The 24,132-nt window shown below is 35.6% G+C and overlaps 1 protein-coding gene across 1 annotated transcript in view; it reads left to right on the top strand.

The window, feature by feature from the left end:
* The window catches only part of Nipsnap (protein nipsnap), a 63,529-nt gene that overhangs the window by 12,473 nt on the left and 26,924 nt on the right, over window positions 1-24,132 (top strand). The window lies entirely within an intron of this gene.

Here is a 24,132-nt window from a genome sequence, read left to right as displayed (position 1 = left end):
TTTTCGATAACCGGCAAGTTTCCCAAAATATAGGCCGAGCGTACATCCGCAACGCTTAAGAGGTCCTTAAAAGTTTTGCAAGCTAATTAGAATTGCGAAATAGACCCTTTGAACTTTCAAAAAATTTACGCTTTCCAAAATCTGGCACCTCCGTCTCAGGAACTTTTTAATAGACTCGCGCGTCGAAATGCCATCGTCTCCGACTCCGTCTTCCATCTCGTTTCATTTATCCTGCGTGGCCGGGTCCAGCTTCTGTAGCAGCACCTACGCGATGGCTTATCCTGCAAATTGCTGGTGCCCATGCAAGATAATACCCATGCCCTCATATCGCATCACGGAGTCCTCTCGATGATGAACCTTTGAATGATCCCAAATTCAAAATTTCCCCTACATGCGCTTAAAAAATAAATATGGTGGTTGCTAAACCTCAAACGCCATAGTTATTGTCTGTCAATTCCAGTGAGCGAATTGTTTCTAACTGAATCACGCAAGCAAGCCCGCAGTCACTGGAGTTTCTCAACCAGACCGATGAACGGGTTAGCATTTAGCTGAGAACATCGACCGGAACTTGATACAAGTCTAATAAACTCTGATTCAAGTCCTTCCAATTCTTTCAGCGAAACGCTTAGCATGACATCTGGAATTGCCTTCACCGTGTTTAAAGCCTGACGCATTCTCCCCAAATCCTCCCCCAACATGACGACAAAGCTTTGACGCAGAAACGCGACCCTACTTTGGGAAACTGATTCCATAAAGTTCCAGAATGGACTCCTCTTTAAACGTTAATTTCGCAACGGCACTAAAATAAATTATTTTTGTTTTGTTACCTTCGCCGCCATATAAGATAGATTTTAATAAGCTTCTACCAACGCTACAAGTTGAAATAGTGAGCGCCCTTTTCCAAGGGCATCGGAAATTTCGCTGCCCGAGCTCTGCCGCACACACACAGTATAAACGTATAAAATTTTGTTTCTACTTTCTGCTATTCGTTACTAATACTAATGCATTCAAATTATATCAATCTATTGGGTGTCGACCAACGTCTTAAGGGTTAGAGAATTATGATTTTTAAAATTGCGTCATTTTCGATCAATGAGTTAAATGGCTATAGGATATGGTCAGCCGATCCCGGCTGTTCCGACTTATCATATATCCTATAGCTGCCATATAACTGATTGATCGGAAATGGTATAACTTTGGTGTTTTTAGAGTTAGGGAGTTCAAATTTGACACGAGAGCTATTTTTGGCAACACATTACGACACGCCAAATTTCATAAGGATCGGCCGACTATATTCTATAGCTGCCATATAACTGAACGATCGGAAATGTCTCAACTTTCGTGTATTTGAAGATAGAAAGCTAGGACAGCTGGTACAGATTATATCTTTGGTCAGGTTATCCGGCCTTCAAAATATTATAACGATCGGCCGACTGCTGCCATATAACTGAACGATCGGGAATGGTATTTGGTAGAAATACCAACTTTTGTGTTTTTGGAGATAGAAGCTTGTGACTTTTTTTTAGATACTTTATTGTAATTAATTGGTTTTATTATGATATTTTCCGATGTTTCCGATATATCCGGTTTTAACTGCAAGGGTATATAAACTTTGGCTCCGCCCAGTTAGCTTGTCTTTCTTGTTTTCCCCTATGTTCTATTCACGAGAAAAACTGAAAAAAAATTTGCACAATCCCCCAAATATTTGCACAATCATTCTCCTTCAGAGCACGAGACTTTCTCTTGATTTTGGTTTTCGATTGAGTTTTTTACGTTGAGATGTTCGTAAGATGCTCTCCTACTGAATATTGCATTCACTGAGAGATATGATTGACACCCGCACAGACTCATTAAAGGACCGATTGACCAAAAAAGTCAATTCAAAAAATCTTTTCAACTCTTTATATTAAGGGTAATATATTGTGGCGCTATCCCGCGTGAGCTTGCCGTCATATTTGGTCGGTAATGCGGTGATCAGACAACATGTTACATGGACTAAAGGCTATATATTTGTAAGCTATTAGCCGCCATGTTGTGTCACAGCCACGGTGCAGCCAGAATGAAGTGATGTTCATGCACCACGGAAGCTACAACAACAGCGACGCTGTACCCTCGCCATCACTCGGATCCTATGGAACAGCGGCCTTGATAAATGGATGTAGTTTGTTTTAAAACCGGAGGAATGGCCAATATTCCAGTTTCAGTGGATTACAGCTATCGGTGTACAGCTTTGAAGAACAACCAAGCGCTAGTAAAAGCGATGACGAAAGTCAATTCACTGCTCATTCAACCGAACAACGTACAGCCCGTAATGGAGCTGCTACGCATTCGACATGGACGTCTGAAGCAATTGATTCGGAGTCGACTCCAGAGCGTGCGGGAGCTGCTACCAATTCAGGAGCACAACATAGACTGGATTGTATCTTTCCCTACGAGGTAGAGCAATCTTGTATTGTTTCTACAGTCCGCCGCCAGCGGCGAATCCTAGAAAATCCTGATGGAGGGGCTGATCGCCAATTTGCCCCTAATTAAGAGAAAGTAGATGGGACATCAGGTCCCAAAACGGTCAAGTTTTTTCGTCGAGTTTGTTGGTGAGGGGGGAACGCACATGCATTCGATTCTATTTTTAGAACTCTTTACATGTATCCGTCAACAAAAATTTGAGCCTTTCTATGTATGTGAGACTGCTCGCACGACGGCGTAAAAACGTTTTGGCTTCCAAATTTCTCGTTTCTGTTTTCAATGCGCCGATGTAGTAGTTAGTAGAAAAAATAGTATTTTAAAGCGCTGCAGATCGAGACAGGGTGGTAGCGTAATGTTTAGAGTAGTTACTCAATGTATAAATTTTCTGTGTTCAAATCCTCGTAAGGACTTTGAACTTTTTCTTTCTTTTATAATTATTATTATTTTTTTTTTTATTTTTCTTTAATTTTAAAATTTTTTTTAAATTTTACTATTGTAAAATTGTTTAATTCTTCATTATGTCCGGCTAATTAAATTTCGAGGGAGTCCGTCCGTCATTTTGTAATCCAAATAATAGAATGCTATTAAAAATAATAATAATAAAGTAAATATAAAAAGTTAGAAAAAAAATATTAATAAAAAAGAAAAAAGTAAATATAAAAATAATCATAAATCTAAAACTTTCTCAAAATTGAAACAACCGCCCCACTAATTTAATCAAACCCATGACCCCAAGAATAAGGAGCGCGCACTATTCATCTAGGCTACCCTCAAAGCTGATCTAATGATATTTAAAATTTGTTTTAATGTAAGCGCTAGAATCCATACCAAAAACAGAGCTGAAGATTAAGGATAGTAGAAAATATTTTTGAGGATATATTTCTCTTTGCTATCACACTGGTTTGATGTGAACGTTTCAAACTTTCATCGTTCCAAAGATGTTACGATCTAAAAATATAATTCTTTTTTTCCCTCTCTCATCTGCCAACCGTTTGTCGTGGAACTCGCTCTCAAATGTTTTAATTTTTACGGCGGGTTCCACGACGGAAAAAATGAAAACATTTGAGATCGGCTTCACGATGCGGCCTGCCAAAATGCAGTAGAACCCGCACTTATAGACATTTTTACAACGGGTTTCACTACAAACTGAGACAATGTTAAGGTGTTTTTAAAATTTGGTATTATTTTTGATTGGATTATAAATTTAGAAAAACACAAAAGAAAAAAATATAATATATATTTAAAACAAAAAAAAAATGGATGCCCCCAGCCTGGTTTGAGCCCGTTTTACTTTTGCACATCAACCAAACACGACCACTCGGCTATCCCTTATTAGTTGTCGCGCAAAAAGTTTCTCAAACTTAACTTGTCGCGCTGTGGAACCCGCTCGTTCCAGGGGGTTCCAGCGCTAATAGATAGAATCATAATAGACCGTATTCGACAGTAGGGCGTCTAATCGAGTGGCTAAGTGAGCTCGCTCAGCTAGTATATAGTATATACCATAACGGACGTGAGAGAAGTAAAGTAAAGCGAAGGGTGTTACATGCGAACGCGAATCTACATCTTCCGATGAGAAAAATTAATCGGGATGACATGTGTGAGGCTACAACCGTCACCGGTTATTTATAAAATTCGACTAAATATTAGGTATATATTCTTCAATTCTTATATCGAAAATTAGACCTACATATGTTCTGAAAGTTTTAACCCGGCTCTCCGTGCTTGGTATCGGGTAGCCGCTGTTGCGTTGCAGTGCATTGGCTGCTGGTTGCGCTGACGCTGTACAATATCCGTAGGTGACGCTGGCCTTGGGTTATTTTTGTGACGACTCTGCGGGGTCAGCTTCGCGACTTTTTTTTTGCTGGATAACCGTAATTCCTCCTCCCTGCTTAGATGAAAGACGTCCTCGGTCTTCTTGAAACTGTTAATAACAACTTGTAGGTTATGTTGGACGGACTCGCTTTCGTCTCTGATAGAGCTTTTAAATACAAAAGCCGATGGCCAAAGAGGTGATCGCAGCCGTTCCACATATTATAGGTCCTTTAAACAGTCCCTTATCCATTACCGCCAAACCTAGGAGGGGGCTTTTGAGAGCTAGTCGTCTATAAGCCTCACAGACCAACCTTGCCATCGTTTATAAGCCTCTTGCAGAACCATGCCATGTGCCCGGTTTCAAGGTACGCGAAATAGATCCGATGTTTCTTGAAGAACTTCATCCGCGTGATTGAACTGCTTGCAATCCTTGACAACGTGTTGCTCTTCACACATGCTGACCCCGCATAGTCGTCAAAAAAATAACGCAAGGCTAGCGTCACCTGCGGATGTTGCACAACGTCAGCGCAATCAGCGGGAAATGCACTGAAACGCAACACCGACACCAACCACGGAGAGCCGGGTCAACAGATTCAGAACATAATTTGACGCATACAAAATTGAGTGTATGCGTAGCAGAAAAAAACGATAAGAGCAGAGCATTCACTAAACGAAAAAAAACGAGTTTTTTATTTTATTTTTCGTTAATTCAAAAGTTGGAATGGGTACTAAAATTCAGTATTTTATTTTAAAGAAAGCTTTTTTAGCAACAGTTTTTAAACAAATGAAAAACTGCGCTTCCTTATCGACATATATTTTCTTTGGAGAAAACTTGTTCCAAACGAATTTCTAAGAAAATTTGTCTCGGTGGAGATATTTTTATATTTCTACCCTGTGCACGCGTGCTATGGAAAATGAGATATTGCCCCCACTGCTCTTCAACAACGATGGATTATTTGATTGACATGCATTTTTTTTATTAAAAAGATAATCTTGTGGCATTTCATTTTAAAAGTTGTACCGCGCAAAAAAATGAAATTTTATCGATTTTTTTTGACACCATAGAAAATATTTATTAAAAATGTTTTACCGACGTTGTTTAGTACATGTTTCTGGGTACTTATTTAATTTTTTCATAAAAAAAATATTAAATAATAAAAATGTTATAGCCGAATTCCAAGATCGTCTTTTTTCGATGGTGTCTTGCGGTGGACATCATATTCCGAGAACGGTTCATTCGAAATCCAAAATTCAAATATTTCGTTAGTATATTGTATTGCCGTTCACGGACTACGAAGGATTTTTAAAAATTTTGATTAAGAAAAAAGTGGCGACGGTTTTAACAAAAAATGTACTTTTTCAACGTATAAGATTTTCGATTTTTATTAGAGGTCAGCATGAATAGCTAAAAAACGACATTCAAATGCACAACCTCGAAAATGAATTGAGTGAGATAGAATGCTGAGACGAAAATTAATGAATGTGTAGGTCTCACTCGCACAACATTCGGGGGATGAAAACCGAATTGAATGAGTTAGAGTTACAGTTCGCTTTCGAATTGTTTCGAATGCATTTTAGAATGTACGATACAACTATGCATATTTGCCTGTATTTTTAGACGCTGATAATAAATAATAATAAAATAATAAATAAAATAATTCAAATAATAAAATATATAAAATAATAATAAAATATATAAAATAATAATAAAATATATAATAATTATAAGATAATAAAATAATTCAAAAGTGAATTAAGTCATTGTTTTTTTCCAGAAATATTCATTACTATTCTGTATATTTTATTTTACGTATTTTACTTATATAAATGTAAAAATATTTTCAATATTTATTAATAAATAATTTTTCAGCACAATTTTGCCGCTAAAAAAATTTGCAAAATAATTTAATTTGGAAAAACTGAACAATAAACACTAAGAAAATAATAATAACTGTTGAAAATATTTTTATATGCACCACTGTATATCTTATTCCTCTTATGTTATACACTAAAGTAACGAGTAACGAATTATCATTCTCTCTTTAAGTTCTGGTTCTGCCTGCGTGCAGCATTTTTTTTTTTAGTCTCTAATAAATCGTCAAACCGAATAGGTTATGGGCCCAGGCCAGCAAGAAAACTTCTGCGTAATAGTCGAAAAGATTATAAAATAATTAGAGATTCGGTCGTGTTTAATGAACAAGATAAACAAGATGAGTTCGCAATACTCAATAGAAAAACTTGATAGTGACAATTATAGTTCGTGGGCAGTGAAATGAAAAGTCTGCTGGTACACTCAGAACTTTGGTCAATTGTGTGTGGTCGTGAAATTAAAAACGAAAGTGGAACGGTTGCAGAGCAGGGAAATTTTGATAACAAGGATGAAAAAGCCCTCGCGAGTATTTTGTTGTGTATAAAGCCGTCCCAGATTAACTATGTTAAACACTGCAAATCATCGATGGAAGCTTGGAAAAAGCTGGCTAGTGTTCACATGCCTAGTGGACCAGCGCGTAAAATACAGTTGTTTAAACAGTTGCTGTATATGAAGATGTCAGAGTCAGACAGTGTCACAGTGCATTTGAGTAATTTCAATGACGTCATCGAGAAATTACAAGAGATCGATCAACCAGTCCCAGAAGAAATGCTTGTAATAATTTTGTTGTCCAGCCTATCGGATTCGTACGAAAATTTCGTAATTGCTATGGAGACGCGTGATTCTTTGCCTTCCTTAATTTCTCTAAAAATTAAGTTGCTGGAAGAGGGAGAACGACGAAAAGTGGGAGACAAAATGGACAATAAAGCGGAACAGAAAATCTACTCGTCGCGTGCCCAAAAGGAAAAGCCCAAGCATAAGAAAGACATGAAACATGTCGAATGTTGGAACTGCGGTCGTTACGGACATGTTTCGGCAAAGTGCTACTCAAAACAGAAAAACGCAAGATCAGAAAAGGATAAAAATAGTGTGAGCAAACGCGAGGAGAACAAAAAGTCGTTCTCGGTTTTCGCTGCCGCAGCGAGCCAAAGTGGACTAACGAGTAATATTTGGTGCATTGACAGTGGGGCAACAGCCCATTTATGTGCAAACAAATCGTTATTTGTTTCAATTCGTGAGCATAAGGAAAAAATAATGCTGGTTGGAGAAAATTACATTGAGGCTGAAGGCATTGGAACAGTAAAACTGTTTTGGCAAGAAAACATTATTGAACTGGTTGATGTATTGTTCGTACAAAACCTTCAGTGTAATTTTATTTCGGTGTCGAGAGCAACTAATAACGGGTTCGAAATAAGTTTTTCGAAAAATAGTGCTAGTGTCAATAATAAGAACGGCGAAACGGTATTAAAAGCAAACAAACAGAATGACTTGTTTATTTTCGAAAATAAAAACAAAACGGCTTTTGCTGCAAAAGGAAAAACAAATCAAGTAATAACGTGGCACAATAGATTCGGACATTTAAATTTCGAAAGTTTAAAATCCATGATTCGAAAAGAACTAGTGTATGGTCTACGCGGAGTAACCGGTAGCACGAATGACTTTGTTTGCGAGACTTGTGCGAAAAGCAAGATATGCGTGAAACAATTTCCAAAAGTGGCGGAAATTCGTTCGAACAAAGTGTTGGGGCTGATCCATACGGACGTGTGCGGTCCTATGAGTACAGTTTCCAAAGGTGGAGCGCGTTATTTTGCTACATTCATAGACGACAAGACGCGTTATATATCGGTGTATATGCTTAAGGATGTAGTCTCATGTTCCGGCCTACTTTTTAGAGGTTATTTCAAGAAATTTTTTTTGTAATAAAAAATAATGCGATCGTTTCAATTTTCACATATGTTTTTATAGGCATTATAAACTATTTGAAAATATTTTGTTTAATTTATTCTTGTGTAGTTTAATACACTTTATAGCATGCCAAAGTATGCATATAAAAAAAAAGGTAGGTCCCTGGCGCAGGTGATTTCGACTGCTAGAGTCATCCGAAACAAAAAATTAGAATAGATTATTGTTTTGTAAGCTTATGGCTCTGTCCCGTACTAGAATGAAATATTTTCATCAATAAACAAAAAAAATGGCGAACACACAAAAAAAAAATTTGTTTTAATTTAAAAAATTTGTCTTAAATTAATGATAAAAAAAAAACTAATCATTAAAAATAAATGATTCTAGTACGGGACAGAGGTGTTACTTTTTAGAACAACATATCCAAATTTCAGCTAGATCGGTACCATAGAATTTTGTGAATCACCTGCGCCGCACACAAAAATGTAGTTCCGAGAAAAACGCGTTTAAAGTTTAGACGCTACCGAGAAACTCATACTTTTCGGTGTAGGCGCGCTCTCGATTATGGGCTGTATCTCTGTCATTATTTGATATTTTTATTTGAAACTTTAACAGTACATTCTTAATAAACAATACTATCGAAATATGTGAAAAAAAAAATCGATTTTTTCAACCTTACACATGAGACTACATCCTTAAAACAAAAGACCAAGTGTTTGAGAAGTTCAAAGAATTTATGTTGTTGGCTGAGAAGCAAACTGGGCAGCAGATTAAAGCTATACGGAGCGATAATGGTAGAGAGTACATAAATGGAGCATTCGAAAACTTCCTGGTAAGCAATGGGATTAAGAGGCAGCTAACCGTTCCCCATACACCACAGCAAAACGGCGTGGCTGAGCGTGCCAATCGGACGCTAGTGGAAATGGCAAGGAGCATGATGGTTCACGCTAATGCGAACGAGTACCTGTGGGGGGAAGCGATAATGACTGCGATGTATTTGAGGAACCGATCAGAAACGTCTACATTGCCAGACATGACTCCATACGAAGCATGGTTTGGGAAAAAGCCCAGCGTACCCCATCTTAAGGTGTTTGGTACAAAGGCAATTGTGCTAGACAATGAAAAGAAAATTTTCTCAGAAAGGAATAGAGCATATCCTGGTTGGGTATTCAGAAACTGCCAAAGCGTATAGACTCTTCAATCCTGATACGCAAACTTTCAAGGAAGCCAGAGATGTGGTGTTCCTTGAGCACGATATAACAAAAACCGAGGATATATCGAAAGTAGAATTGGCAGAAAACGGAAGCGTTTTTGGTGAGGAGATAAATGGGGGTCACGATGAAAATGACGGAGATCATGCAAGGGACGGACAGTCGGGAGCCGAAGATGGTGAAGACGAGTTGGTTGATAGCGTCGAACGAGTTCAGCGAGGCCCAGGTAGGCCTAAGATAATTCGTACTGGAAAGCCAGGACGACCACGTAAGGAGTACAATATGCTTAATGCTATTGGAGTTGCCGACGTCCAAGTACCGAGTGGAGTCAAGGAGGCTTTGAGCTCGATACAGGCTGAAGAATGGAAGGTTGCGATGCAGAAGGAGTATTCTCAACTACAGTCCACCAATACATGGAGTCTTGTAAATCTTCCTCCTGGCGAGAGAACTATTGGATGCAAATGGGTGTTTGCGGCTAAAGGAGACCAGTACGGCAACGTGGAACGGTTCAAGGCTCGCTTAGTTGCAAAAGGTTGTGGACAGGAGTACGGCATAAACTACAAAGAAACATTTTCCCCAGTGGCTCGGTATTCTTCTATTCGATTGGTGATCGCACTGGCTGTCGAGAACAAAATGTTTATGCATCAAATGGACGTCTCAGCTGCGTATCTAAATAGCGACCTACAAGATGTAGTCTACATGCGGCAACCGGAAGGGTTCGTGGACACAGCGTATCCAAAAAGGGTGTTGAAGTTACACAAGTCTTTATACGGTCTGAAGCAGAGTGGGCGTGAATGGAACCAGAAATTGGACAGTACTCTTCAGCGTATTGGTTTTGTGCAATGTCCCAGTGAGCCATGCATTTACACCAAGAACAGCGGCGAAAAATTTAACATAATTGTTGTATATGTCGATGATCTAATTATTGCCTGTTCCATAAAAGAAGACCTTGTCGACATAAAACTTCAAATCGCACGGGAATTCGAAGTAGTAGATGGCGGAGAGCTGAAACTTTTTTTTTTTTGGCTGGAGCAGCGTTTTCGTGGGAGTCGAAGAAGCAGAGCATCATAGCACTCAGTAGCACGGAGGCTGAGTATGTGGCGCTTTCAACAGCAGCTAAGGAGGCAGCTTACGTGCTGAAGCTGATATCTGAGATGGGTTTCGAGACGGCGCCAACATTGATGATCTACAGTGACAACCAGAGCGCCCAATGTTTAGCGAAGAATGCGAGTTTTCATGCTAGAAGTAAACATATAGATATCAAGTATCATTTCATAAGAGATTTATATAAGAAGAAAGTTATTGATATTGAATATGTTCCAACCGAAAATATGATTTCAGATGTTCTAACTAAAGCTCTATGTAAAGTTAAGCACACAAAATTTATAACTTCACTAGGGTTAAACTAAAAAAGAATCTTTTGAATTAGATATACCGCGGTGAGAAGGAGTGTTGAAAATATTTGTATATGCACCACTGTATATCTTATTCCTCTTGTGTTATACACTAAAGTAACGAGTAACGAATTATCATTCTCTCTTTAAGTTCTGGTTCTGCCTGCGTGCAGCATTTTTTTTTGTAGTCTCTAATAAATCGTCAAACCGAATAATAACAGTTAAAAACCAAAGTAAAAAAAACACTATCATAATACACCTTTCGGTCAATTCCCTCATTATTAAAAAAGTATTTAAGAAGCGTTTTGCGCAACAGAAGAAAATAAATGAATGCATAGAGTATCTTAAAAACCATTCGAGACATTCGCCTGCGTTCCTCATTCCAAAAGCACTCTTTTTACTTCCCACCCCAACTCACTCTGTTTCAAAGCAAGAGAATGCCCATGAGTTACAATGCTCTCTCACTCTCTCACTCCCTCTCATTCAATTCGTTGTGTCTCTTGCACTCATTCATTCTATTCCATTCGGATGTATTCTATGGCTGAGGCAATAAGAATGTATTCCTGCAGACCTCTAATTTTTATGCTCTGAAAAAGGAGTTTCAGAAAATCCTATGTTCACGGACTAGCTATTATCGTAATAAATTAGTGGTCAAAATTTGGTTAATCGGATTAATAGTTTTTTAGTAATCGTTTCCACCGCAAAGGTAATTTCGAAAAAAACAAGATTCTGAGATAATCGGGTTTAAAGTTTCAAGTTTGTTCAAGTTTGATGTGCAGGTAGTGCGCTATAAATAGCTACAACTTCTGTTCTAATGCTCCGATCGTTATGAATTTTTGTGAGAGTATTCTCAACATATATATACTTATACTAGTACTAGTATATACTTAAAGAAAATGCAATAACAAAAAATCGATTTTCGATTTCGTCTATCACAACTGTATATAACCGCTTGACAGTATACGGTTATATATGACAGGTTATAATATGACAGTAATGCCAACTTAAAGTTTTATATCTCTAAAAAAAACAACCTTTATATGGGTTTATATATGTCCTCCAGAAATCGGCCAAACTAAAGAAATGGTTTGGGATAAAAAGTTTTTCAAAAAACCTTCCAGTATTGGCGCTACAGAATTTCGCGATCTGTTCAAATAAACTTGAACTGCGTTTTAGAGGTCTCCATACCAAATTCTATAGCTCTATCTCTCATAGTCTCTGAGATCCACGCGTTAATACGGACAGACGGACATGGCTATATCGACTCGGTTGTTGATGCTGATCAAGAATGTATATAATTTATGTGGTCGGAGATGATTCCTTCTCCATGTTACATACATTCACACGACTAGAATATACCCTTGTACTCCACGAGTACCGGGTATAAAAAAACCAAAGTTATAGCAAAGATAATAAATTACATAGATGGGACATCAGGGCCCAAAACGGTCAACTTTTTTCGTCGAGCTTGTTGGTTTGGGGGGGACATACATGCATACGATTCTATTTTTAGAACTCTTTACATGTATCCGTCAACAAAAATGTGAGCCTTTGAATGTATGTGTGACTGCTCGCACGACGGCGTAAAAAGGTTTTGGCTTTCAAATTTCAATTTCAATTTCTCGTTTCTGTTTTTAATGTGGTAGTTAGTAGTTAGTAGAGTTAGTATTACTTAGTAGAACAAATAGTATTTTAAATCGCTGCAGATCAAGACAGGGTGGTAGCGTAATGCATAGAGTAGTTACTCTGTGTCTAATTTTTATGTGTTCAAATCCTTTGCCTTTTTAAGGACTTTGCACTTTTTCTTTCTTTTATAATTATTATTTTCTTTGATTGTAATATTTTTCTTTAATTTTACAAGTTTAAAATTGTTTTATTCTTCATTATGTCCCGCTAATAAAATGCTAATAAAATTTGAAGGGAATCCTTCCGGCATTTTGTCACCTGACACGCCCGTCACTTATTTGTACAACAATTGTAATAGAATGCAATTAAAAATAATAATAATAACGGAAAAATGACAAGAAAAAAATAGAAAAAAAAAGTGAATATAAAAAGAATCATGAAACTAAAACTTTCTAAAAGTTGAAGAAACAACCCGCCCGCCTATGAAATCGAACCCAGGACCTCAAGAATAAGGAGCGCGCACTATCCATCTAGGCTACCCTCGAAGTTGATCTGACGATACTTAAAATTGGTTTTAAAGTAAGCGCTAGAATCCATACCAAAAACAGAGCTGAAAGGTTAGGATACCATAGTAAAAGATATTTCAGATCTCTTTGCTCTCACACTGGTTCAATTTGAACGTTTCAAACTTTCATCGTTCCAAAGATGTTACGATCTAAAAATAGAATTCTCTCTTTCCCTCTCTCATCTGCCAGTCGTTTGTCGTGGAACCCGCTCTCAAATGTTTTCATTTTTACAGCGGGTTCCACGACGGAAAAAATAAAATCATTTGAGAGCGGGTTCCACATTGCACATCAGCCAAGCACTCTACCACTCGGCTATTCCTCATTCGTTGTCGCTCGAAAAATTTCTCAAACTTAACTTGTCGCGCAATGGAACCCGTTCGTTCCAGCGGGATTCACTGCTGGAACCCGCCATAGAAAATTTTTCTTTTGTATAAGATGTTCCATCTATGTACTTTATAATCTTTGTTTTATAGCATGTTAATGAAAAAGGGAATGTAATCATTAGCATTACTTTGTGCAGAGTAAATGAAGGTAAAATCGTTAAAAATAAAGCTAAATTTTAAATTACGGCTTGGGTGTCAAAACTTTGTATACCCTTGCAGAGGGTATTATAATTTTGTCCAAAAGTGTGCAACGCAGTGAAGGAGACATCTCCGACCCTATAAAGTATATATATTCTTGATCAGGATCACCTCCTGAGTTGATATGAGCATGTCCGTCTGTCTGTTTCTACGCAAACTGGTCTCTCAGTTTTAAAGCTATCGACTTGAAACTTTGCACACACCCTTCTTTCCTTTGCACGCAGTATATAGGTCGGAACGGCCGGGATCGGGCGACTATATCCTATAGCTGCTATATAACTGAACGATCGGAAATGACCCAACTTTCGTGTTTTTGAAGATAGAAAGCTGGAACTTGGTACACATTCTATTTTTGGTCAGTTAGTTAATCCGATCTACCAAATTTCATAACGATCGGTCGACTGTATCTTTTAGCTGCCATATAACTGAATGATCGGAAATGGTTTTTGGTAGAAATACCGACTTTGATATTTTTGAAGATAGAAGCTTGAGACTTTTTTTAGATTTTGAATTGTAACAAATTGGATTATATATTCATATTCTCATAAGGACCGGCAACCTTTATCCGATGTTTGCGATATATATCCGCTTTTAACTGCAAGGGTATATCAACTTCGGCTCCGCCCGAAGTTAGCTTTCCTTTCTTGTTTTAGTTTAAAACAGAACTCTTCAGAGTTATTTTATTTTATTTTATGTTATATGTTATTTTACAACTTTGGAGACTTATTAAAAAAAATGGTGACAATTTCAATCTTCAAAGTATGCCCCTTCAGAAGCCGTACATTTTTCCTATCTTTCGGACAATTTATGAATTCCACGCCAAAAGAATTCTTTTAATTCCAATTCTTAAGGTCTTCATAGGAATCGAAGCGCTGGTTGGCTAATCCGTGTCCCAAACTGGCGAACAAATGCTAATCTGATGGAGCCAAGTCAGGTGAATAAGCCGCATGGAGTAAGGACTCCCAGCCAAACGTTTGGGCCTGCTGGCCTGGATTAACATAGGATTTTTTCGGGGGTTTTGAAAATATATCCATTTTTCATCCCCAGTGACAATTCAATGACATCCTTTTGTACCGTTCCAAGAGAATTTCGCAAGTGTTTTTTTTCTGTTCTCTTATTGGCGTTCATTTAGCTCATGCGGAACCCATCTGCCGACCGTTAAAATTTTTTCCATGGTTTTGAGGCGTCTTCCAACGCTGCTCTAGTCAACATTCAATTGTTCTGCTAGTTGTTCTTGTGTTTGGCCATCGTCCTTATCAAGCAACGCCTGCAATGCACTGTCCTGAAACTTTTTTGGTGCTCCTTATTCTCAACTACAAATTCACCGCTCCGGAATTTTTTTAACAATGCTTGGCAACTTCTAATGCTTAGGGCATGCAAATTAAATTAATCCCAAGTTCACTTTTTAAAAAAATAATTTTTTATTTTTAATTTTTTATTTTTAAAAACTTTATTTATTATTTCTTATTTGGTTCACAAACTTTATTTAAACGCTTAGGCTAAACCGATTGTATGTGAAAGGCTTGCTCCCGGAATAAGACTGCTAATTTTTAATTGCCAGATAACCAACAAACATCGGCTTAAGAGAAATAACTCAAAAGGGTACTTGGAGAGAATAAACAATTGCCCTAAGAGATTCTAAGAGAAAGGGACAATTTGCTGATGCAGTAGTTGAGTCATTCGTGAAGAGTGATAAGATCGGAAGATCGAACCAATTCGGACTGGTGACGGCGAGTCGGCTCTAATGTTTATGTCTGGCTTGGGCCATGGAAAATTTCATGGGAATGTTTACAAGTGGAGCTTGATGTTTAGTCTGGATAATCTTTTGGGGATCATCAGAAACGAGTGAGGGGAAATTAGGAGACAAGATAAGAAACGGCATGACGCATTCAGCAGGGGCTACTGCGTTTTGCAAATAATGTTTACATTGCCTTTTTGGTGAGGCAATTTATGAGTTGGATAACACACCCCCTTCTAAATTGAAGCGTCCCGATTCAAATGATGGTGCAGTCATGGAGTTTATTTGAGCTGTTAATTCTGCTACGATTATTTCTTCATGCGGGATTTCTTGATCGGACAAATTATTTGTTTTTAAAATATTGCTAAGCCGTGGTTTAATGGTTTTACAATATTTTCTTAATTTATAAATTAATAACCAAATTATATATGTTGAAATTAATGTGATTACAATTAATGTTAGTGGTATTCTGGTTTGTTTAATTTGAATAAAAGGATATAGGGTATTTATGTTATCAAATGATAGTTCCGAATTGTTGGATAATATATATTCGGATATTTCAAAATTATTATAATTGTGGGCTGTAATGTATTCTAATATTTTATTATCTACGTTTGAATATGATATATTATTAATTATTGTGGTGCCATTGAATGTTATTAAATAAGACCCTATTAGGCAAGAGTCATTTACAATATTATTTCCATTTACTAAAATAGCACCTTCCTGAATTATATCTATTTGTTTATTTTTTTCTCTTATTTTATTACATATTGATTTTTCACCGTTCAATAAGCGAGTGAAACATGATTTTTCTGTGCTAAGAACACAATAATTATTAAATAGTTCTTTTTTGAAATTATTTATTTCATAATAAATGTTGTCGCATTTTGCTACCTGATTGCTTAACAGTAATTTTCCATCATTATGAGAAATAGCTCTTGCGTAATAAGTATCGCATCTATTTTTTATAATGGGATATTTTAAATAGATTACAAATAATTCTTTATGTAAAGCAATTTTGAATTCAGAAATGTCCAATAAATCCGTGATTACTACAGGTTTTGATTCGTGTTTATATATTTCTTGAATATCATCTATATTTAATATTTTTGTGTTAAAAATGTCCATTTTAGCCAATGTAATTGTATCAATTAAATTTTGTAGATCATAAGTTATTAAATGTAGACGATGTTTTCTAAGAGGTAACTCTTGGCTTGTAAAAACCGATTTTAAATTTGTGGACAGTATTTTGATTTCATCAAACAATTTGGAATTTATTATTTGTTGCTTGTTGTTGTTGTCGATTAGTTCATTAATTTTATTTTCAATTGTTATTACGTCATCATGGTCCGGGGTACCAGCTAACCATTTTAAAACCGTTCCTAATTCATTAATACCTCTCTTAGATCTTGTTGGCAATAATTGTGACAGAATTAAATTTAAAGTTCTTAAATTATATGAAATTTCCCAGTTCAATCTATCATTATTAGTATTTTTTATGTAGTTAAGCTCTGTGTCCATAATTTCTTTATAGAAACTAATGTTGGTAACATGAAATAGCTCAGCATATGAGTCATAGGTCAGAACGTCCTTATTGTCTTTATAAAGAAAGAAGTCATGATTCGAATAATTAATTATTTCGGATGTTGTTGTGACTATGATCAGAAATAGAAGTATTGCGGAATGCATTGTTATCTGTAAGTTAGAGAACAAAAAAAAATTTTAAGACTTAATATTATCTTTGTGAACTATTCTATTCCTATTGTTTATTATTACTTTATTATCCTGGTTTTCCTTAACTACCTGTTTTTTATATCTCGGTTTTAGTTTGTTTCTTTCCCCATATTTCTTTTCATAAATTATTTCTCCTACATTATAATTTTTTTGTTTCTTGTCTTTGTTATGCGTTGCTAACATAACTGTTTGAGCTTGTTGGAGAATGTTAGGTATTTTCTCATGGTTTATTTTGTTGTATAATATGTCCAATGGCTTCTCATTGGTAACTGAGTGAATACTCTGATTATATTTTTGAGCTGCCCTTATGATTATTTCAGAGTAATCTGTTAGATTGTATTCATCTTTGATACATCTAGCGATCTCTGTGAGTGTTGAATGTGCCCTTTCAATTTGACCATTGGAAGTGCTATGTCTTGGATCTGCAAAGTGTATTGTGAGTCCACTTCTACTTATAAATGAACGAAATTGCGCAGATGTGAAACTTGGTTCGTTGTCTGTCATGACGGTTTTGGCTAATGGATAATGTTGTAAAATTTCTAGTACTTTGTTTTCAATATTTAGCTTATTTTCTATTTCTTTGACTGTTAAGAATTTTGAATAAGCGTCAATACATGTTAAAAAAATTTTTTTATCTGCGTAAAATATATCAATATGAAGATTTTCACCTTCGCTAGTTGGAATTGGTGCTTCACCTATCGGAATTTCTACTGGATGTCTGCAATATTTATTTTGGTTACAAATGACGCAATTTTTTATATATTCTTTTAATTTTATAAATAATTTTGGCCAATAATAAAGTCTAGATATTTGTTTGTAATTTTCGTCTAATCCTCTATGGGCACGACAATGAGTCTCTTCAATAATAATTGCCTTATCTTCGTCACTTTCTACGTCTTGTAAAAAAATTCTTGTAAATAGGAATTTGTTTCCGAAATTTTCTTTTAGTGGTTTTTGCAATAAGTAAAGGTCTTCTAGGGTACAGTGCAGGCCTATGGCTATATTTGGTGAAATATATTCCTTTAGTAACGTTACTAAATTCTCTGGAGTATCATACTCAATAATATGTCTAACATTATTGAAGACATTTATTGATTCGTGGACTGTTAATCTGCCAGTAGTGATTAAGAGTTGAATTTTGAATTGATTAAGTGGTTTATTAGTTTCTTGGATTACATTTTCAAAGCTGCTTTCTGCAGAATGAATTGTATTTTCATCAGAGCTAACCTCTGATATATCTGCGTCGGACAAATTGTTTATTTGGACTCTGGATAGGGCATCCGCTACAACATTAGTTGTACCTGGTTTGTAATGAATTTTTGGTGTAAAGGTTTGTATGAATGAATACCAACTTTTCATGTCAATATTTGGGTTTTTGTTAGATATTGAATACGATAATGACTGATGATCGGTGTGAATTTCCATTCCAACCACGCCATATAAATAGTTTCTTAGGTTTTTTAATGCCCAAACAATTGCTAATAATTCTTTCTTGTTTGTGGCGTATGCTCGTTCTGTTTTATTGAGGGTTTTTGATATAAAAGTTATAGGTTTACCCTCTTGTGACAGAACCGCTCCTAATGCTATATTTGAAGCGTCTGTTGTAAGAACGAATTTTTTACTATAATCTGGTTGCACCAATTCAAGTTGATTAGTAAGGTTTTGCTTAAGTTCATTGAATTCTTTTACAGCTGGTTCGTCCAACTGTACCGACATTTTTTTCGACATGTTTTTAGATATTTTACCATTATGGCCTCCTAAATATGATGTGAGTGGTTTTGCTATATAAGCATAATTACGGACAAACTTTCTATAATAACCTGTTAGGCCAAGAAAGCTTCTAAGCTATCTGATATTTTTTGGAATTGGGTAATTTTGTATCGCTGCGATTTTGACTGGGTCTGTTTTGATTGCATTATAAGAGACCACGTATCCAAGAAAGTTGGTTTCTTGCGAAAAGAATTTGGATTTTTCTAAAGAAATTTTCATATTTGCTTCTAAAAGGATATTTATTATTCTAGTTAAATCATTAAAATGTTCTTCTACTGAATTTGAGAAAATTATTATATCGTCCATATAGACGTGGCAAGTTTTTCCAACTTGATCTCTTAAAATGTCATCCATTGCTCGTTGGAAGATTCTTGGAGCGTTTGTCAAGCCAAAAGGCATTCTTAAAAATTCGTATTTACCGTTATTTATAGAAAAAGACGTTTTTTGAATGTCGGATTCTCTCATTAATATTTGATGAAAACCTGATTCCAAGTCAATTGTGGAAAAAAATTTTGCTTTTCCCAGATTAGCTAATATAACAGATGGATCCTGCATCGGGTATCTATCGGGAATTGTGTTTTCGTTTAATTTTTTAAAATCAATGACAAGTCTTAGTTTTGGACTGCCATCTTCATTGTATCCTTTTTTCGGAACTACAAGAACTGGAGAATTATACGGACTCCTGCTAGGTTGTATGATTTTTTCGGACAACATTCTTTTAATTTCTTTATTAACAAATTCTGCTACAGATTGGGCATATGGGTATTGTTTACCATATATGGGTCTATCATGTTCTAAGTTTATTTCCCCTCTAATATCAGTGCGGAAAGGGATTTGCATATTTATTTTAGAGTGCTCATTTTTGATATGGTTTGTTATTATATTTCTTAATTCTTCCATATCATTTTCTGATTTTAATTTTATGTTGTTTAGGCAATGTTTTTTATTTTTTTTGTTGCCTGAAGTGGATTGTGAGGTTATTGACCTTAGACCTTCGTTTTTTGATTGGAAGGACTTTATTGAACAAAAATCTTCTGAGCGCTCTGATTCGGAGCTGTAGTCAAAGTCGCTTGTTTCGACGCAGACTGAATACGATTTAACTTGTTTTATCTGGTTAAAATATTTGTTTATTAAGAATTTGTTCAGAGGGTGATTACATTTTTCCTCGGTGTGGCATAGATTTTCATTACACACTTTATTGTGAAAAAGTAATTTTTCCTCTTTCCCATGATATTGTATAACTCCCTTTTTTGTGTCGATTATAGCACCAATTTTTTTAAGTAGATTATATCCGACTAACAAGTCAGTTTCTAAACCCTCGATTTCATAAAAGATATGTTTAATATTGAAAATTGTTATTATGTGAAAATATTTTATTATCGAATATCCGTTAACTGTTGAAACCCTTTTATAAATAGGGAGTTCATTTTTATTTAAATATATTCCCTTTTTAATGTAACAAGCGGTTGCGCCTGTATCAATTAGTACTTTAAAATTTTTATTTTCTTTTCTGTCAAATCGTATTAAGTAAGGTAATCTTACTCTTGCCCTTCCCCTAAAAAATGGTCCTCCTGAATATTATTAATTTTCATGGTTTTATTTTGTGGTTGATTTACTGTACTCTCAAGCTCTCGCTTTACTGGAAAATGACTTGGGCCAGCTGCTTGATTTGCAAAGTTTTGTGGATTATTACGGCTATAATTATGTTGATAATAGTGTGGTCGACCTGAATACGGACGATCTTGGTTTTGGTTTGTGTCAAAATTTTGGGTATATCCCTGACGATAATTATTAGATTGCCCTTTTGGTCGGTTTACGAACTGTATGGAGGGATCGACTTCCATTGGTTCTGGGGTTTGTTGTCCCTGAACGTTGTTCTGGCCGAAATAAGTCTGTTGGGGCCAACTTTGGTTTTGGCTGTTTCCCCATTTTGGTTTATTAAAGTTTTGTTTTGGTTGAACCGAGTTAAACCTTAGGTAATTATTTTGCCTTCGGTTTTCATTTTGAAAGCCATAATATCTATTGGCGAATTGGGCTCTAAAATTATTTGATTCCAGTTCTTGCACCTTTGCTAAGGCGTTTGGAAGGTCGGGTGGATTTAGCGAGAAAAGTGTCTCTGATATTGATCCGTTTAGACCAGAAATAAAGATTCTTAGAGCATTGCTCCTAATTACTTTATTAGTTTCTTTTGTAATTTCGCTTTCTTTACCGTATGTCATTATGGTCTTATTGATCAGTAGGGTCATCTTTTTATTTACCTCATTATAGAACTCCGTAATAGACAATTTACCTTGTCTAAGAATACTTAGTTCAGCTTCTAGAACGTGGATTGGTCTTCTATCATTATAGATAAAATCCAATCTAGACAAAATTGCATCGAAATTAAGAACTGTTCCATGGTTGGTTAGGGCATCATGTGCCGCTCCCATGATTTTGTTACGAAGTATGGTTAACGCTATAAAATATTGCTCACTGTTTATTTTATATAAACTCATTGCTGTCTCTGCAGCCTCCCTCCAGCCTACATACTGAGTTTGTTCCCCATTAAATTTTGGCAGAGCTTTAATCACTTCTAATGTTGTATCACAACTTATATTTGGATTAATTGTCTGAATTTTATAATCTTCTACCGTTTTTTCCTTACTTTCTACTTTCGCAGATAATTCATTAATTTTTGTAGTCAATTCATTTAACTGGACATTTATCAATCTATTTATTATTTCTGTGGTAATAGAACTGGTTCCAATTCCACAACCTAATGTGCTTGATCCACCACCGGTTGCCATGTTTAAATTTTGAAAATTATTTATTATATCTTCCAGATTGTTTAATCGTATTTTCAAGAGTATTTATTTAAGTATTTAATTTTTCAAGAGATTTGACTTAGTTTTATAAAATTCTTTGTTAGTATTTTTTATATGTAATGTAAATTTAATGTATAACTAAGGATAAGCTTTTCTTTAATTTCTCACGATGATGTTGTATCCTTTCCTCCTTAGTTAGATGTCCTGTTTGGTTTCTTCCTTCTTCTATCTGTGTCCTTTTCTCCTTGGTTAAATGTTCTGTTGGATGTCTTCCTTCTTTCTTTCGTTGGATCGGTTAATCAGCTTTTGTATTTAATTGAATTTATTTATTCCTTTTGTATTTATTCCCTTTTTTTTAAATTATTTTTTTGTATTTCTTTGTATATTGTTGTTTTTTTTTATTTTTGTATGTTGTTTTTTTGTTAAACTTTTCTGTTTATAAAATGTTTTTGATTTATTGTTTTTTTTTTTTTTTTTTTTTTTTTTTTTTTTGCTTATTCAGGTCTCTTGAAAAGCTCCTCTTGAAAAATCACTTATTTTTTATCGGAGTCTTTGCCAATCACTAGTCTTCGGTTTTGCCCGTTCAACGCGATTAAATTGGGATTTATATGCGTTTTTTTGAGCCACGCTGGTGCTTCCCTTTTAATTAATTTGTTTTTATTTTAATTAATTATTTATTAGAATCACCTTTATTTGCATGGGCCCACGTTGGGCGCCAATTAAATTAATCCCAAGTTCACTTTTTAAAAAAATAATTTTTTATTTTTAATTTTTTTTTTTTAAAAACTTTATTTATTATTTCTTATTTGGTTCACAAACTTTATTTAAACGCTTAGGCTAGACCGATTGTATGTGAAAGGCTTGCTCCCGGAATAAGACTCGCTAATTTTTAATTGCCAGATAACCAACAAACCTCGGCTTAAGAGAAATAACTCAAAAGGGTACTTGGAGAGAATAAACAATTGCCCTAAGAGATTCTAAGAGAAAGGGACAATTTGCTGATGCAGTAGTTGAGTCATTCGTGAAGAGTGATAAGATCGGAAGATCGAACCAATTCGGACTGGTGACGGCGAGTCGGCTCTAATGTTTATGTCTGGCTTGGGCCATGGAAAATTTCATGGGAATGTTTACAAGTGGAGCTTGATGTTTAGTCTGGATAATCTTTTGGGGATCATCAGAAACGAGTGAGGGGAAATTAGGAGACAAGATAAGAAACGGCATGACGCATTCAGCAGGGGCTACTGCGTTTTGCAAATAATGTTTACATTGCCTTTTTGGTGAGGCAATTTATGAGTTGGATAACATGCACGCCATAAGCTTCCAAAAGCATTTTTTGGGCTTCCACAGCAGTTTTCTTTCAAAGAGAGCAGAAAAGCAACGATTTCCGCGAATCGTGGTTTGTGGGTATAAATCTCGACATTTTTAATATTGGAAAAAAAATAGATATTGGACAAAAAACTCGCAAATAAATTTTGAGCAGTGTTGCCAGACGCAAAAGATGCTAAAAAATTTGTACCAACAATTTTTGTCGATCAAAATTGTTACTGATAATTAACAATGAAGTAAGTGGTAAGTTAAGTTAGACTGGTAAGTTACCGCAAAAACAGATTTATAAAATTTATAGGGTCGGCGATTTCTTCTTCACCACGTTGCACACTTTTGACCAAAATTATAATATCTTCTGCAAGGGTTGGTTCTGGTCATTTGGTTTTTTTGTTCCTTTGTTCTCTTTCTTTAAAATATACATATAATTGTTAGTAAGATAGAATTATTATTATAGAATTAGACGAATTATTAAACTAATTTCAAAGACTTAACACCGCACTAAGAATTAGACATGGAAGACATGGACCAACGAACAATTAATAGCCATTATAGAAGGCGCCGTTGCAAGCGCACTCACCGCGCAAGGTTCGAAAAAAAATATACAGGATGTTCAGAAACGCCTAGAGGGTTTAAATATCAGCACGCCAGAAATAGAAACATATAGGGATGCCGAAATCAGAATGGGTATTATTTACAATGAGACCTTGGATATTATAAAGTCCCTTGCGGACTTCGCGAGTAAAAATGGGACGTACGTTTCATGGAGGAAAGCGGCGCACACCGCACATTAGGTGTTAGGAAAAATTTTAAGGTAGTTCTAAACATTACCAAGCTTTAGGAATAGGTCGAAATAAAATAAAAGGTTCGGCTGATATGGTACTCTCGTCGTTCGACACATCTTTAAGCTTTAAAGCTATAACAGACAGACTAGATTTCACATACGCGGACAGGCGTCTGGTATACTTAACAGACAGGAGATTTTAAAGCTTCGCCAAGGGAACTATGTCTTTTGATGTACTATGACAAAATTATGAGAAACAAGAAAGGAAAGCTAACTTCCGGCGGAGCCGAAGTTGATATACCCCTGCAGTTAAAAACGGATATATATCGCAAACATCGGATATAGTTGGCCGATCCTTATGAGAATATAAAAATTAAAACAATTAATTACAATAAAAAATCTTCAAAAAAAAGTCCCAAGCTTCTTTCTTCAAAAATACCAAAGTTGATATTTCTACCGAATACCATTTCCGATCGTCCAGTTATATGGCAGCTATAGAATATAGTCGGCCGATCCTTATGAAATTTGGTGGGTCGTATTATTTTGCCAAA

This window comes from Drosophila bipectinata, chromosome XR, assembly GCF_030179905.1.
Source record: "Drosophila bipectinata strain 14024-0381.07 chromosome XR, DbipHiC1v2, whole genome shotgun sequence".
In the NCBI taxonomy this organism is placed as follows: Eukaryota; Metazoa; Arthropoda; class Insecta; order Diptera; family Drosophilidae; genus Drosophila; species Drosophila bipectinata.
This window is presented reverse-complemented; position numbering and strand designations above follow the sequence as displayed.